The following is a 14,689-nucleotide window of genomic DNA, read 5'->3' as shown; positions in this document are numbered from 1 at the left end:
TCAACAGTTCTGAGAGGTTATACAGACTCTTCATAAAGGGTGAAATCTGCTTTGAATGGTTTCATACTGTTTCCTCCCAAATTCATGTGATACGATATACATAACTGTGGAGCCCAGCACACAGACTGCATCCCACACCCTGAGACCAGGAGGTACGGGGAGCTGGCATGGCAGCAGCTGTTCCACCTGAGGGCCTGGAGCACACCAGAAGCCCTCCATAAGGGTTGTTGTCCCACACAACTGACTCGCTGCCCCACATCGCCACTGCAGCGGCGATCTCACATTTCACAAGTGTTTCCCTGTGGAGCCCAATCCAGCTGCCAGTGCCTCTGTGGGTGAAATTAAAGAGGTGCATCACCCTGGAGATGACCTGTGATCTTTTTAAGTTAAAGAGCACACTGAGAAAAAAAAAAAAAAAAGGGGGGGAGGGGGGGTGAAAAAGAAAAAAAAAGAAAAAAGGAAAGGAAAAGGAAAACACTAAAATAAAATCTGTTGAGTCTCCAAGCTTTCCCAGGCAACTCTGGTTGGCCCAGCTTAAACTCTTCCCCCTGCAGCCACTGACAAAAGTATTTTCTTGATACGGCTTCCACACACTTACTGTGAGCCTTCAGAGTTGAAAGTGCTGTCTTCTCACTCTTCAATTAAAAAAAAACTAATGTTAGAAAACATAAAATGCAGTAAAGCCATGCAGACAACTCGTTAGGGTCTGCAGCGCCAGGCTCCTGCACACCTTCTGCTGAAGGATGTAGGAACGATTTTAAACTCAGTGGTGCCAAGAAAAGTGTGGGGGGAGGAGGGGGGCAAGCGCAGCTGCTTGGAGTCCTTGGGTGAGGAAGTTAAAGAATACCAGAATTAGAGGCAGGTCTTTCACGTGGCTGATTAGTGCAATGGAATGTCACATTTTGCAAAGAAAGTTTGCTTATCAAGCTGCAGATTTATTAAATGTGTTCCAGATTTGCATTGCTTCATTCAAGTTTAACAGAGCTGTAATACTTAAGATGCCCTTTAGCAATTTAATACTCTCTTGTACAAATCATTGGAAAATTTAAAATAGAAAAATATGTCCAGGCTTAACTGTAAGAAGAAGGGGAACTCTGTACAAAAACAAAGCAGAAAGAATGCATGGGTAAAGCTGAGTATTACTGAATATCTTACCACATGTACTATTCTGCTGAGTTATTAGTACACACACTCTGATCCACGGGCCAAAGGAGGAACTAGCAGTAATAAGTTACAGAACAACAGCTTTTGGCATCAGGGCTGGAGACTGGCATCGCACCGTGCCCAGAAATTACTCCTCAGAAAACATGTTTTATAGATTCTTTGCCTTCAGTCAGTACAAATGTGGGTTTCTTCTTTAAGGAAATGAAAGGCAGTTGCTGGTCTTGCTGGTAAGAGGCAGGAAGTAGTGCTGTCAAACATCAGACAACCGCTTGCACAAAAAAAAGAAGGGGGATGGGGGGCATGTAAACGTTGAATTGGTACATCATTAGGACATTAAAGGCACTATTTGTTGGAGGCAGAGGGAGGGCAAGCCTGTGAAATGCTTTGCTGCTGCATAATTACTTGTGAATATAAACACATCCACATAAACATATTTGTGCATAAACATTTCGGGCTGCATACCATGTACAAGCAAGCTCTTCTGAGGCTCTGCGTGCCCGACGTGTGCAGGGATCCGTCCCAGTTTAGACAAGAGAATGTTACTTAACATTTTGCAAGCATGTGGGAAAGAAGAGAAGGGCTTTATTTTGCGGTAGTCAATTAGAGTGCTCAACTTTTGTTTTTTTAGGAGTGAAGGCTCTTAAAGCAGCCTGCCCATCCAATTAGACACACTAGGACCTGTACTCCTGAACCTGCAGCTGCCCTGCAGAGGGCTGAAGCAAAAGGTGCAGCACTACCTGCTGTACCACACCAGGAGATGTTCCTGAGATGGAAGGGAGTGACAAGCACATCTTTCTTAGGGCAGGGATGTGACACAGAGCTGTATAACACAACACTGCATAGCAGCCACTTCAAGGGGCACCAGAAAGCTGTGTCACTCAATACACAGCTAGTGTGTGCTGAGCCACGGAGCCAACAGCAGGGTGAGTCAATGGCATGCACAGCCCCTGGGACCACATGGAGGCCGAGAAGAGACGGTGCTCCCAGGGGACAAAAACACTGCGAGTGTAAGGGCAGCACGATTCAGGATTCACCAAAATTCACAAACAGAGTTAAGTGACAGCTGCGCCTTGGATCTCCCCTCTCCTGCCCTCCTCACACACTACCAGACCCTGAGCCATTTTTAACAATTATTGTTGCCTTCCCCTGGCGACCTCACACTAACTCTTTCCATACTATTTAAGGGCTGCAGGCCTGGAAATGACCTCCTGAATCACTGATCCCAGTCCCGTCTAATTGGAGGCAACCGCATCATATGATCCCAGTTAGAAATGCCTCAAAGTGAGAGGGTGGGAGGACGTGTAATGATTTCATCCTTCCAAATTCCAGAGGCAACACCCAAGCATTTGTGGCAGAGATTGTCTCTTGCTCAGACGTTGTGGGAAGACTACCATCGCCTGTTAACAAAAGGAGTTTGTGCTGAAAGGTGTTTTTGGTTTGCTTGCAGCTTTCTCAGTGTGACTATGGCAGTGCAAGTGAGATGGGATCTGAATAGAGCAGCCACTTATTCTCCCACCATGCATGAAGCTACTGCATGATGCACTAAGCAGCAGCTTGCCAGGAGACACCAGGAGAGCCTGCTAGGCCTCAGAGAGCACTATTGAATCAGAAGCTCGTGCAATGTAATGAAGATTGGCAAGGTCTGGTGTATGGTAACAGAGCCTAATTTAAGCATGAATGTGCTAGCACCTCTGCTTTTGAAAGGCAAATGTTTCACAGCCTCTCAATACATATAATCTATTTCCCTGAGCTGGGGTGGGGGGCTTACTCCTCGTTCTCCATTATCTTTCATCTCACACTTCACTGTAGTTCTAGCATGTGGCAGACTGCCCCTGAGTCTGCAGCAATGGCAGAAGAGAGGACGGGGGCAGACAGTGGTTATGTCTCTGCAGGGTGCTGGTCCCTGAATTTCTTCTTCTTTCTTGTCATCTGATCCACTTGGTGGAAGAGTTGCGCTAGGGGATCAACTTCCTTATTCACTGGGCAGCACACCCTGCAAAGCATTTCCTACCAAAACAGGGAGCAGGGTGGAAGAAGCACAGTGTGCCCAGAGTGGGAATAATTGGCAATGGGAGACAGTTGAGTAGGTTTGCTTTGATTTTGAGGATTGGATAGAGAAGAAGCCAAAGCAAGAGGCATAGAGCTGTTACACCAGCTTCTCTACAAAGCTTTACAGCTGCTGGAGGCCTGGGTCACCTGGATGCTGCTTAAAAAGTGCTCTTGGACACAGGTGATATATGAGGGAGTCTGAATACCAGCTAGAAGCATGAAGGAAAAGGAGTGGAAAGTAGTCTGGAAAGAAAAGAATGGATACTTGCAACAGCTCCTGACTACAGAGCATGGGCTCTTGAGAGATGTGGACTCACCCACACGTAATGAGGCCCAGAAGCATCTTCCTCCAGGTGTGGCAGAAACAAGCAAGAGGAGCCCTGAATTTCTGGCCTTCCGCAGAAACAACCCCCTTGTGCTGCTGTCTCCAAAGAAATTGCCAAAATACAATGGTAAACAGCTCCATGCTAAAGAACAAAGGTCCATTAAATATCAAATAGTGTTTTCACTTGCTCCAGAATGCAGAGATGAAATTCAGTTTCCTGTCACCGCTGAATTGTGACAAGCTACTAGCAAAAGCAACTACAGAGAAGCTGGCGTGGTTTCTGTAGCTGATATCTGAAAGCTATGTAGAATTATCTGCAGCAGCAAAGTGAGGATAGCAAGCAAGATAGACTCTGTTGTCAGGAGTAGGCAAGAGGAATCACATAGCTGAGATGTATTGAGGCAGATGATCCAAATAGCTCAGGGGGGTTCAGTCTCATCTTCACCATATGCAGAATATGAACTCAGTAAAGCTGCTTTGTCAGGAAGGAGACAGATTATTTGTATGCATAGTGTGGATCTCTTCCACATAGCATTTCACTTGTATCTAAATTTTAAAATATAGAAGCAACACTCATATAAATCCTGCTATTTAAGGTGGTGTAGATTAGCGTAGGATAGGAGCCCAGGTTTTGGATTTGGGTTGAGAAGAAGTAGTGTGGACCTTTTCTGAATAACTGGGCAGTCCTAAAGCTAATGGCTTAAGAGGTCAGTCATTCACAACAAGGGGAAAATAACTGATTGGTACAGAGAAGCTGTTCACAATCGCAAGCAGTTAGAGCTGTCATGCGTTGAGAGGAGCTGCACTGCCAAGGGCCTGGGCACATTTCCTACATCAGAGCTTGTCCAAGGGCAGCCAACCTGCTCAGGGTTATTCTTCTCTTTTTATAGGAACTTGGCGTACCTGTGTGAGATGAAGTCAGAAAGAATCTTTTGAATCACACAGAAATAAGCAGAAGGCTTCGTCCATTTCCTCTGGAGATATATCTGCTTATTTCTCCATGTGGTAGTGCAAAATTTCTTGGCAAAGCTCAGCTCTTAGGAAGGATATTATAGAACAGATTCTGCTGCATCAGCACTGTGTGAAGAGATATTAAAAATAGACATAAATAGGAATGGCAGGTGTTGGTAGCATCGGTCTGTAAGCCAATTACATGTGGTTTCTATAAAGTTCATTCTTTGAGAAATCAATGCTAAGAAAATATGATGACTTCTGCACCTACTCTGGATACAAAGAGATCACTGTGCAAGACCTGAGGAAGAGATCTCCTCAGCTGAAAATGGAGTAGCTGCTGCAGTTCACATTGCCTGTCCTGTGTCCTCTCAGAAGCGGTAGCAAATAGCAATCAAGGAGTCAGGATTTCTGCCCCCACTGCTCTTTCTTACCCTTTCTGTGACTGTATTGTCTCCCAAAGCTGATCACAAAAGATACGGTGTGGCCACAGGCTTAGATGGGGGATAATAAGGATGAGTTAAGCAGAAGCATTTTCACATCAAAAATAATTTGGTATGTGCCCAGATGGTGTGGTAGTGGCTAGCAGTGGAACAGCCAAACTGCTTAATGCTTGTGGCAGGTCAGAACTAAAAGCCCAAGAAAGTGCTGTGGTGAACAGCTAGTTTTTCCCAGTGCCCTATGTTGCTATGTAGACAAATGGAAGCTACCTCTGCAGGTCCACGGATGAGTGCTTGTTGCAGACTGTCAGACCTAGATGTCTCTCAACTTTCAGGTTCACAAGCACATTTCTCTAACAAGAGCAGTAGGTGTAGGACACTCCTTTTGTCCTACAGGCTCTCCTTCCTCCCCATGTCTCCCCAGATTATGTGACCCTAGCACTGGGGCATGATGAGCTTTCACCTGCCAGAAGTGCATTCTGACATTGCTCCTGAGCCATTTCACATGTGCTTCCACCAAGGTAACACAGTCTCACATCATCCCATCCTATAGCAGGCAGAGGGGGAGCAGCTCCCACTGAGTCCTACAGCAGACCTGCTCCTGTCAGCAAGAAAGGATTTAGCCCGGGGGATCTGAAGATTTTAATTTCCTTTCTTCTCTCTCTGACTTTGCCAGTTTCCTTCCTCTGAGGTCTTCTATACGCATAGCAGAGGAGAGAAAAGCAGAGGAGAGAAGGAGGAAGGGTCTCAAAATAGCCTGACTGCCTGCTAAACTCTGGTTGGTTCGTGACACTGCCCAGGTCTGTAGTGAGGGAAGGTGACAGGCAAGGTAAAGGTGGATTATGGGATCCAGCCACCAGGATATTAGAGAGGGAAGACTATACATTTTTAACAGAGAATTTGTCACTTCTATAATGAAAGTATTCAACTTATGTTTACAAGAAAATACTGGCCCTCCAGACACATCTTCACTGTCAAAAATGGAGCTATTACAGATGTGGGAAAAGGTTCCCCCATCCAAAGTAAGACTGCCAAAGGTTGCCTGCTCTGAGAGTCCCAGTAGAGATGCTGGAAGGTGCCCACAGTCTGCCAGTTTCTTGAGGAGTGGTTCTATTTATTACAGTATTTGAAATGTGAGATCCTGAGATAATGGCTCAGGGATTGCTCAAGACCATGGGATGCATCATCACTGAGAAGACCACTTCTCTCCCCTCTTTCTGCTTTCTCCCTAGTAAGACAACATCTTTTGGAAGGGGGCTTTTGCGCACATTGCCAAAATTCAATGTGTGAATTTGTTCTTCTGAAGCAATGTTGAATGATGTAACCCAAATTGCCAGTCAGCTGGGCAACACCAGTCAGTATTCTGGAGCCTGGAATGGAATAAAGTTCATGTACCTGCATTCCTTCTACTTGTAGCTCACTTAAGCATTTGAAATATCCACTGAGTGAATTCTCTGGGGTTTGGAGGTCAGCAATGCTAAAACATAAGTGTTCAGAGACTGGATTGCAGAGCAAGGTCTTTGACTGGAGGAAGTGGGATACAACCCAGCACTCTTTCCTGGAGCACAAAAGAGATAGGATAACTCAACAGCTCGAGCAATCTGCCTTCTGGTGCAGTACACACCCTGTTTTAACTAATTCAGTGGCCAGGTCACAGCAGCATGCTCTAGCATGTGATCTCCCAAGCGCTGAACATCTACAGTTTATAGTAGCATAGATGAGGTCTTCAGCTGCTGCACTGTGCACCTCACAGCAGCAACAGCGATACTTTTATAATACAGAAATCATCAGTGAGAGGAAACTGATCTTGAGCAGGCTAATAGGCACAGTTAAGTCTTTTGGAGAGATTTTTGCATTCTGAGCCTGAGCATAAGAAAAAGGTGCTTCTTCAGCTTAATGCTTTACATGCAAACAAATGCTGACTTAGTAGTAGTGTGTGGATGTGTCCACTGAACATACAGATTTGACCTGGATGGTGCATTCTCCCAGAAGTTTCCTTGGATAGCACATCTGTGAGGGCAGGGCCATGTTACTGGATGGCCAGGCAGAGTGAAAACAACAGAGCTTGACCTGCAACATAGAGTTAGATGTTGGCCTCAGTAAGCTCCCTCCCCACTCTGTGAATTAGTTTTGGACTCACAAGAGGTTTGATAAAAGAAGTGGCACATAAAGTGAAAGCACGATTCAAAAGCAAATGAAAATATGCACAGTATCTCTTCCTGCAAACATTGCCTGGCTTTTATCCTTACCCTGTAACTTCTAGAGCTAGCCTAAATGCTGACTGCCTCTTTCTTGAAATGGTTAAAATCTAACTGTGCTCAGGAGAGCAGAGGGTGGTTCCAAACATAAATAAAGATGTGAGGCTAAACATCAGGCAAGCCGAACTGATGTTTCAACATTCAGTAGGGTCTTACACCAAGCTGTACGCCCAGTGGGACTTTGCAGGATATTTATAAACGTTTGCCTCAGTAAGGCCATCTAACCCTGCTCTCATTTTCCAGTGTACAATGTTGGATGTTAATTATGCTGTTGCTATATGTATGGGAACTGTTGAGTCATGGCCTGAACCACTGACTGAGCACCTGGGGAAAGTCAGCCCTGGGAGCACAGGTGAAGGCAATTCAACTGTGTGACCGGAAGAGATGGAGCCTGGCTGCACCTCTCTTAGACCTCATTTAAGGGCTGACTGCCACTGAGGAGGCTTTCTTTCTGGAGGTCCCTGTTTGGTGGAGCTTTCCCCTGTGAACCTGGAACCTTCAGATACAGGTGAGCAATCTTCTTTCTTTATAATACCTTTCTATCGTGCTTGTTCTTCCATCATCACGCATCTGTTGAAATGCCTTTCCCATTGTATTGATCTGTTCAATTGCTACGTTATGCTAACAGCGTCTCACTTGCAGTCTGTAGCTCTTCTGCTTGCATGCATGAAGACAGAGCATTTCAGAGTGGTCTTGTCAGCCTTATTTTGTGTTTGGGCTTCAGAGACAAACATGGTGCCAGGATCGCATAGCAGCCAGTGGTCCCTGGGGAAAAAAATAATAAGCCAAGCATAGCATCCTCCAGTTTATCTGAGATGACTGGGAATGTTGTGGAAAGATGGCAGCAATGTTATGATAAGCAACCATACAAAGTGATGAAAGTCTTCTGTTTCTTTAACTTATTGTCAGTTCCCACCAATGATCACTGGAAGCAGAAGGGGATAAATGCTGATGCAGAAACTGTTTTCTGTTTAAAAAGTTTGTATCTTCATATTTTGTGTTTGAAAACACTCTGCTCATTGCATGGAGCACAAGATATCTCTAGATATCTCTATAGATATCTCTATAGATATAGAGTATATCAAGAGACTATAGAATATATAGAGTATGCAGAGATATGCTCTTCATATCTCTATGTAGTTTTGGTTCACTGGAATTGATGCTCCTTTATTTGGAGTAGTGAGAAAGTGCCTGTATTTGCCTCATCCAGTCTTTCCAGCCTATCACTGACCTTCTGGAAATGAAGAGCTGGAGTCCAGCTGGAGCAAGCCTGTGCTTTAGAAACACAATCAAAGCATGTTCTGATGTTGGCAGCATAAGCCTGCTGCTTCCAGGGATGCAGGAGCCTCAAACCTCACTGGTGAGACTGAGCCTGGAGCTGTGGTTCCCTCTGTATTGATAAATGTTTAAGGATTGCCCATGTGTGCATGTCTTTAATTACTGGAGCTCTGTAGCCTGGAAGGACAGCATAATCAAGCGCCCTTTCTTAACTGTTTAAAGTGCTGTGCACGTTGCTCGGAGTCCTCCTGACGCTGCTAGATCAGCTATCAGATAGGAATGCTAAACTTTGAAAGCTGGACAGTTTTTTATTACAATGTCCTGGTAATTGCCCTTCTTCTTACTTCTCCTGCCTTCCCCTTTCCGTGTTCCATCTCAAGCAATTCAGTCATATTTTATTGCTTTATTTTATAGTGGTGTAATTAGCCTAGAGGACTAAAAATTTATGCCTCTGCAAAACTCATGTTAGTTTCCATCATTGTTGGAATCCAAAATAGTTTTCTACCACTGTTGTGTGTGCATTTTTCTTGTTCCCAGAGAAACAATGTTCTGTGTAGCTACTCTTGCTCCTATTCCCATTACTTCCATTAATAACAAAAAAGCTGCTGGATGTTAGAAGCTGTCTTAGGGCCAGTGATCTCTTGATCAAAGTTTCTTCTCCAAAAGAGCGGTCAAATGCTGGAACAGGCTGCCCAGGAAGGTGGTTGGGTCACTGTCTCTGGACATGTTGAAGAAACATTTAGATGTTGCACTAAGGAACATGGTCTAGTGGGGAGATACTGGTGGTAGCTGGATGGTTGGATTAAATGATCTTGCAGGTCTCTTGCAACCTTGGTCATTCTATGATTTGCTGCTGTGTTGGTTGGGATATCATGGATGTGTCAGTCGATGTGACTGAGCAGGGTTTGGTTTGGAGCCCCTTTAAATACTAGTTGCAGCAGCAACAATGAGACAAGGTTGTTCCCTACACAGCAGATCAACAGGCATCGCTGCTTTTGTTTAATTACTAACTAGTTAGGAAATTCATTGTATTTCAGCCATTGCTCCAGGGACTATCTGCCCACCAGCACTATGTTAGCTCCAGTCAGCAAGTTGGAAGTCACGGACTTGACAGGCAACCATACAGGGAAGATGGATGTCATTTGTTTCTTTAACTTATTGTCAGCCTGTGGCCACCTTCATATGTTCTCTCTGCTGAGCAGGTGGAGGTAACTGTCCCTTGCCATGCAGTGCTCCATTTCTCACTGACTATCCAGTGTCTCATGGAAAATCTCCTCAAAGCTACTATCTCAGAATCTGTAAATGTCCCAGCAGGGCTTCTTGTACATGTCAGCAAGGTTGAGCAATAGATTTATTTCTAAGAATCGTGAACATCGCTACTTCATGTACCAGGGCATATTTGGCCCCTTCTGTGGTACCAGTGGGATTGAAATGGTCTCATGCACACAACAGCCACTCTTCTCAAGAGAATATAAAACCTCCCAAACTGAAAAGGAAGCAATTGACATTTGCCAAGTTCATGTGAAAATGATAATTTATTGTCAGGAGACAAGGAAGCCACTGGAGCAAGCTATCCAAAGAAAGTTGTCAGAAACACTGACTCCTGATGAGGCAGGTCAAACCTAATCATCTCTTTCAACTTCAACACCTATGCAGTTATGGTGAAACACAGGAAAGCGCTCAGAACTCTTCTTTCACTGTGAGCAAGATACAAGCAAGAGGACATGACCACAAGCAGTGTTACTCTCAGGAAGTGCCAGTTGAATCTCCCGTCTCTTTGCAGTTTTCTCCTCACGAATTCCCCAATGGGCATCGTGACTGCACTGATCTTGAACAGAGGCTTTTATGGCTTTGTCCAAAATGACTGGGCATTGTGTAGTACCCTATGCCAAAATCAACCTCTAGAACTTTAATAATTTACTGAAAATGTGTTAAATGTGCCCCAAGAAAATGTGCAGCTGAGAAAATCTCACACTTCGTGAAGCAGTAAATCTTGCTGTAGTCAATACAAAATCTCTTTGCATATTATTTGCTAATAAGACTCAGTACTTTCATGGGAAGACGAATATTTTTCACTCACTTCTCTACAGGGCAAATGTCTTTACCTCTCCGCAGATGGCAGCTTGCAGGCAGATCCTCTTCCAATATGAATGGCCTGCATTTGTCCTGTCAGCCATGGGGTTTGTAGCTGCTTTGGGATTCAGCACTACAGTGGCAGTGGGAGGCTGATGTGGTGTCACGGTTCAGTCCCTCCACTGGCAGTCAACTCAACTCCTGTCCATGTGTCTTAGTGTGCAACTGCTGATACAAGCACAGTGGGGCTCACCAACTTACCCACACGGGCTAGAGGTAAACAAGCGACACTGAGAGCAGTCTTGTGGCCTCCATTTACAGGCAGCCTGAGTACAGCCATGTGCCTTTTGGTATGTTTTTCCTTTCCATGCTTATCTTGGCCAGTGATTGTTTACACTCATCTGTGGGACTGAGGAAATTAAAACAGCAAGTGGAGGTGTGCTGGTGGGCCTGTCTTTATTTCTCCCTCCCTACTTTAACCAAATTATATCTAAAGTGTAGCATAGGAAATGTCTCCCTGCCAGACTCCTGGTAGGACCACGCCGTGCCAGGGGTCTCGCTTGGAGAGCAGCCTGATGTCATATGAGGGCAGCAAGTGGTTGTTCATGTGGTGATTTTTTTTTTCCTTCAGGATGTGATAAGGGGGTTTATGTTGAGAAAAGTATGTCAACAGGTTAGAAACGTTAACAACAATAATCTTTCCAGGGTTGCTTATGCTTACCGTGCCTTCACAAATATTTTTAAAAAGTAGTCTGTTGATGGGAAGCAGCTCCTTTGTATCTGGAGACCTAGTCTCAATTGTTTTCATGGAGCTGGGCATCCAGTCCACTGACTTTTCCAGAAGAACTCAGCAGAACATAAGATATCACATCAAAAAGCCATTTCCTGGTAACATGGCATCTTCCCTGGCAAAAGCTTCTTAAAACAAACAAAAAAGGCTCAGTAGATAAACTTCTCAATTCCAGACTTGCTTTAGACCATATTTGCCTGACAGTATGCGTTGTTGGTCACACAGTAAGCAACTTTCCCTTCCTTTCTTATTCCTGCTACAAGGTCCTGCACACACCCTATATATGTTTACAGATATAGACCTATGATTACTTTGGAAGTGCAAAATATTTGGCTAAAGGATTGGGACAGAGTTTGCTTGGCTCTGACAAACCTCAATGCCTTCAGATTTGGCTGGCCCCAAACAAAATCTGTGCTTCAAAACATGATTTGATTTCTCAGCAATAAAGCAAACATCTCAGACAGTGCTTTTTGGCTTTGTATCACCATCTGGCCTGTTCCCTTCAGGGCTGAGGAGGTTGGGGGAAGAACAGAGATGCACAGCTGAAGCTGGCATTTCAGAGGGATTTCTGGCTTTGATTCCTCCTTTATGGAATCCTATCAACCAGCCAATTGTCTGAGTGTGAGTCTGAGTGGTCCTACCTGGCCATTTCAGTATGGGTCAGCAAGTGCATGACATATTGCCTGTGCCTTTGGAGACAGAATCATACTGGGGTTTAAAGTTGTTTGTTACTTTGGATTTGCTATGGGCTCTTTGCTCTCAGCTACCTCATACCTGAAATGGACAATCTGTGCTGCCTGCCTTCCCCTTTCTACTCCATACACACTCCTCCTTCTGTCTCCAGCTAGACCTGGAGAGACTCACAGTAATTCTTGTTACTGAGTTTAGGACTGCTCAGAACCTTTGAAAGAGCTACACATGACATGTATGTTGTGTTAGTGAATGAACAGTTTTGTACTGGGACATTAATTACCAAGGGGCCTGGCAAAGAACAGGGAATACAAGTCCTTTTCTTACATAAACATGTTCAGTTTTGGTTGGCTGAGTACCTGGATACCAATTCCCTATGGGTTAGGATTACTTTGGTTTATTTATGCAGTCATGTTCCTGTTTTGAATTTAACAACTCCCTAACTATCATCACCAAGGAAGAAAAAATATTGATATGCAAGTTACAGGAGACAGGAGATAATCTTGTGTTCCATTTCAACAGAAACTAAAAAATATTTAGCCAGAGGCGTCACTAAACAGCCTGCACAATTCACACAGAAAACTGGATGAACCACGTTTGTCATCTCTTGACACTACTTGGCATTTCCCAATTTTTGTTATTTCCAGAATGGGGACTTAAACACTCTCTCTGTGTGTACCTCTGATAATTATATCTTGTTATAGGGGAGGAAAAAAAGGAAAAAACAAACAAACAAATCTATACACAGTGAAATAACAGGTAATAATCCAAACACTGCGTCCCACATGCTGTCTAAATGCAGTAGTATCAGAGGTTTGTACACTGTTAAAGATAATGTCAACACTGAAAATAGTCTGGGAAACACTGTTTTGAGTTTTAATAATACAGAGTGTTAATTTAAGAGGTCTTAGGATAAGTACAAGCCTCGGTTAATTGTTCTAGTAAGCAGAATATAGGCAGAGGCTTTTCAGAAATCAAAAGAAGGTACACTAAATACAATGGAAATATATGAGGAAACAGTTGTGTGTCTATAAAGTAAATTTACTGATTTATCTCTCAGTCAGCCTTACTGTCTCTGTCCTTCTTCTGTTTGATCCTGTTTCCAGTGTACACATCCAGATGAGGGCCTTGAAGGACCAGATATGGGTAATTTTTTTTTTTTTAATTGTGAAGAGGTAGAAGTCTCTTGCAATATAGCTCTAAAAAAAAAAAAAAAAAAAATTCCAGCAAAAGAGTATTGTGTCCAGAGAGGTAGATCTTTTGGTTTTCCTTATGCTGGATAATAAGTAGTTTGGTGCTTCAAGTGGTTCAAGTGAATTTGAACTTGAGTTAAAAGGAAGTAAACCAGGATAGAAAAGTGTTCTGAAGTGATCCACGCCATTGCAGTGCCCACTCTCATCCAAGTTTTCAGTTTTTGATGAAATTCTAAGCACATCATAAAAGAGTTTGACTTCTGTATTGAAAAAGAGAGTTTCTTCTAGAGCTTGGCTCACATGCCAGACTTTAGACAATATGATTACTTTAGTGTCTCCCAGAAAATTATCTCCAGTCATCAAGAGCACTGTTCTAGTGAAATTAACTAAGCATCAATAAAAGTATGGAGCCTTTATAATATGGGACCTATGTACAAAGCAGCTGAAGATAGAAGAGGGCAGCCTTCCTGGAGTTATAAGCAACAATAAGACTACTTTGACGCAACACATAAAGAAGAGGGAAGTAGCAGCTTGGCAGATGAAGATGAGACAATGATCTGTAGTGACATAGAACAAATAGACTTACACTGTTTTTATTTGTGTCCGGAAGGCAGAAGCTGCTGTGAGTATATGCCTTCCTCCATCTCACAACTAAAAAAGACTATTAGACCACTCTGACTCGGAATGAATGTTTTGAAAATCAGAAAGCCTAGATAACTTGCAGTCAAGAGACCTACAGAGATGATGGATAAGGCCTCAAAATACTGCTGCAATGAATCTTGAAACACTGGAAGGACCTTAGAACAATGCATAGCATTCAGCCAACACCCCAGTAGGCCACCAGTAGGACATTTGACAACACTGCAGTTTAGCTTGCTTGACAGGGGATCCTAGGCTAAAAAAAATGGGATAGCAAGGAAAAAAAAAAAAAAAGGTTAATGAAATTAGATGGGAACACAGTCATTAGAAGTCTGCACTGTTTTACAGCATAGCATTCTTGTAGAAGACTAATGATACACAATGTCTGTGTAGTTTCTTCAAAAGGGATTAACACAGGGCTTGAAGCCACTCCAAAAAGCTCATTAAAGTGTTCCTTTCAGATGGCCGTGCATGTGCAGAGAGTTATTCTGTATTTCTTAGGTATGATCAGACTGAGCCAACAAGATGGTAGTTTGATTGCACTGTCTCAGTCAATCAGCTATGGGTCACAGGTAAGACCGAGACAGCACTGACTTTGCCACACTGTCATGACTGTAAAAACTTCATAAAGGACCTTGATGTTCTTTTGAAGCTGAGTTAGATGATCACTGTGACTGAGCATGTGAGCAAGACACACCAGCGAAACACTGAAGGGTGTAGGATCTCATTAGTGGCTGGAAACCAAATCAGCTTCTGCTAGGGACTGAAAAAAAAAAAAAAAGAGATTGTAAGAACAGAAAAGCTTACTGCCTTGATCCAGTTTGATCAGGGATGCGGTT

General features: G+C 43.6%; 1 long non-coding RNA gene across 1 annotated transcript; it reads left to right on the top strand.

Moving 5' to 3' along the window:
* The first annotated feature begins 7,573 nt into the window (after positions 1-7,573).
* Positions 7,574-12,853, top strand: LOC128080040 (uncharacterized). Its single transcript, XR_008206462.1, has 2 exons — positions 7,574-7,695; positions 9,503-12,853. It is a non-coding gene; the product is annotated as an uncharacterized LOC128080040 (long non-coding RNA).
* Positions 12,854-14,689: the final 1,836 nt, after the last annotated feature.

Source organism: Tympanuchus pallidicinctus, unplaced genomic scaffold (assembly GCF_026119805.1).
Source record: "Tympanuchus pallidicinctus isolate F22 unplaced genomic scaffold, pur_lepc_1.0 scaffold1, whole genome shotgun sequence".
Taxonomy (NCBI): domain Eukaryota; kingdom Metazoa; phylum Chordata; class Aves; order Galliformes; family Phasianidae; genus Tympanuchus; species Tympanuchus pallidicinctus.
The sequence above is the reverse complement of the archived record's forward strand: the minus strand, read 5'-3'. Positions and strand labels throughout refer to the sequence as shown.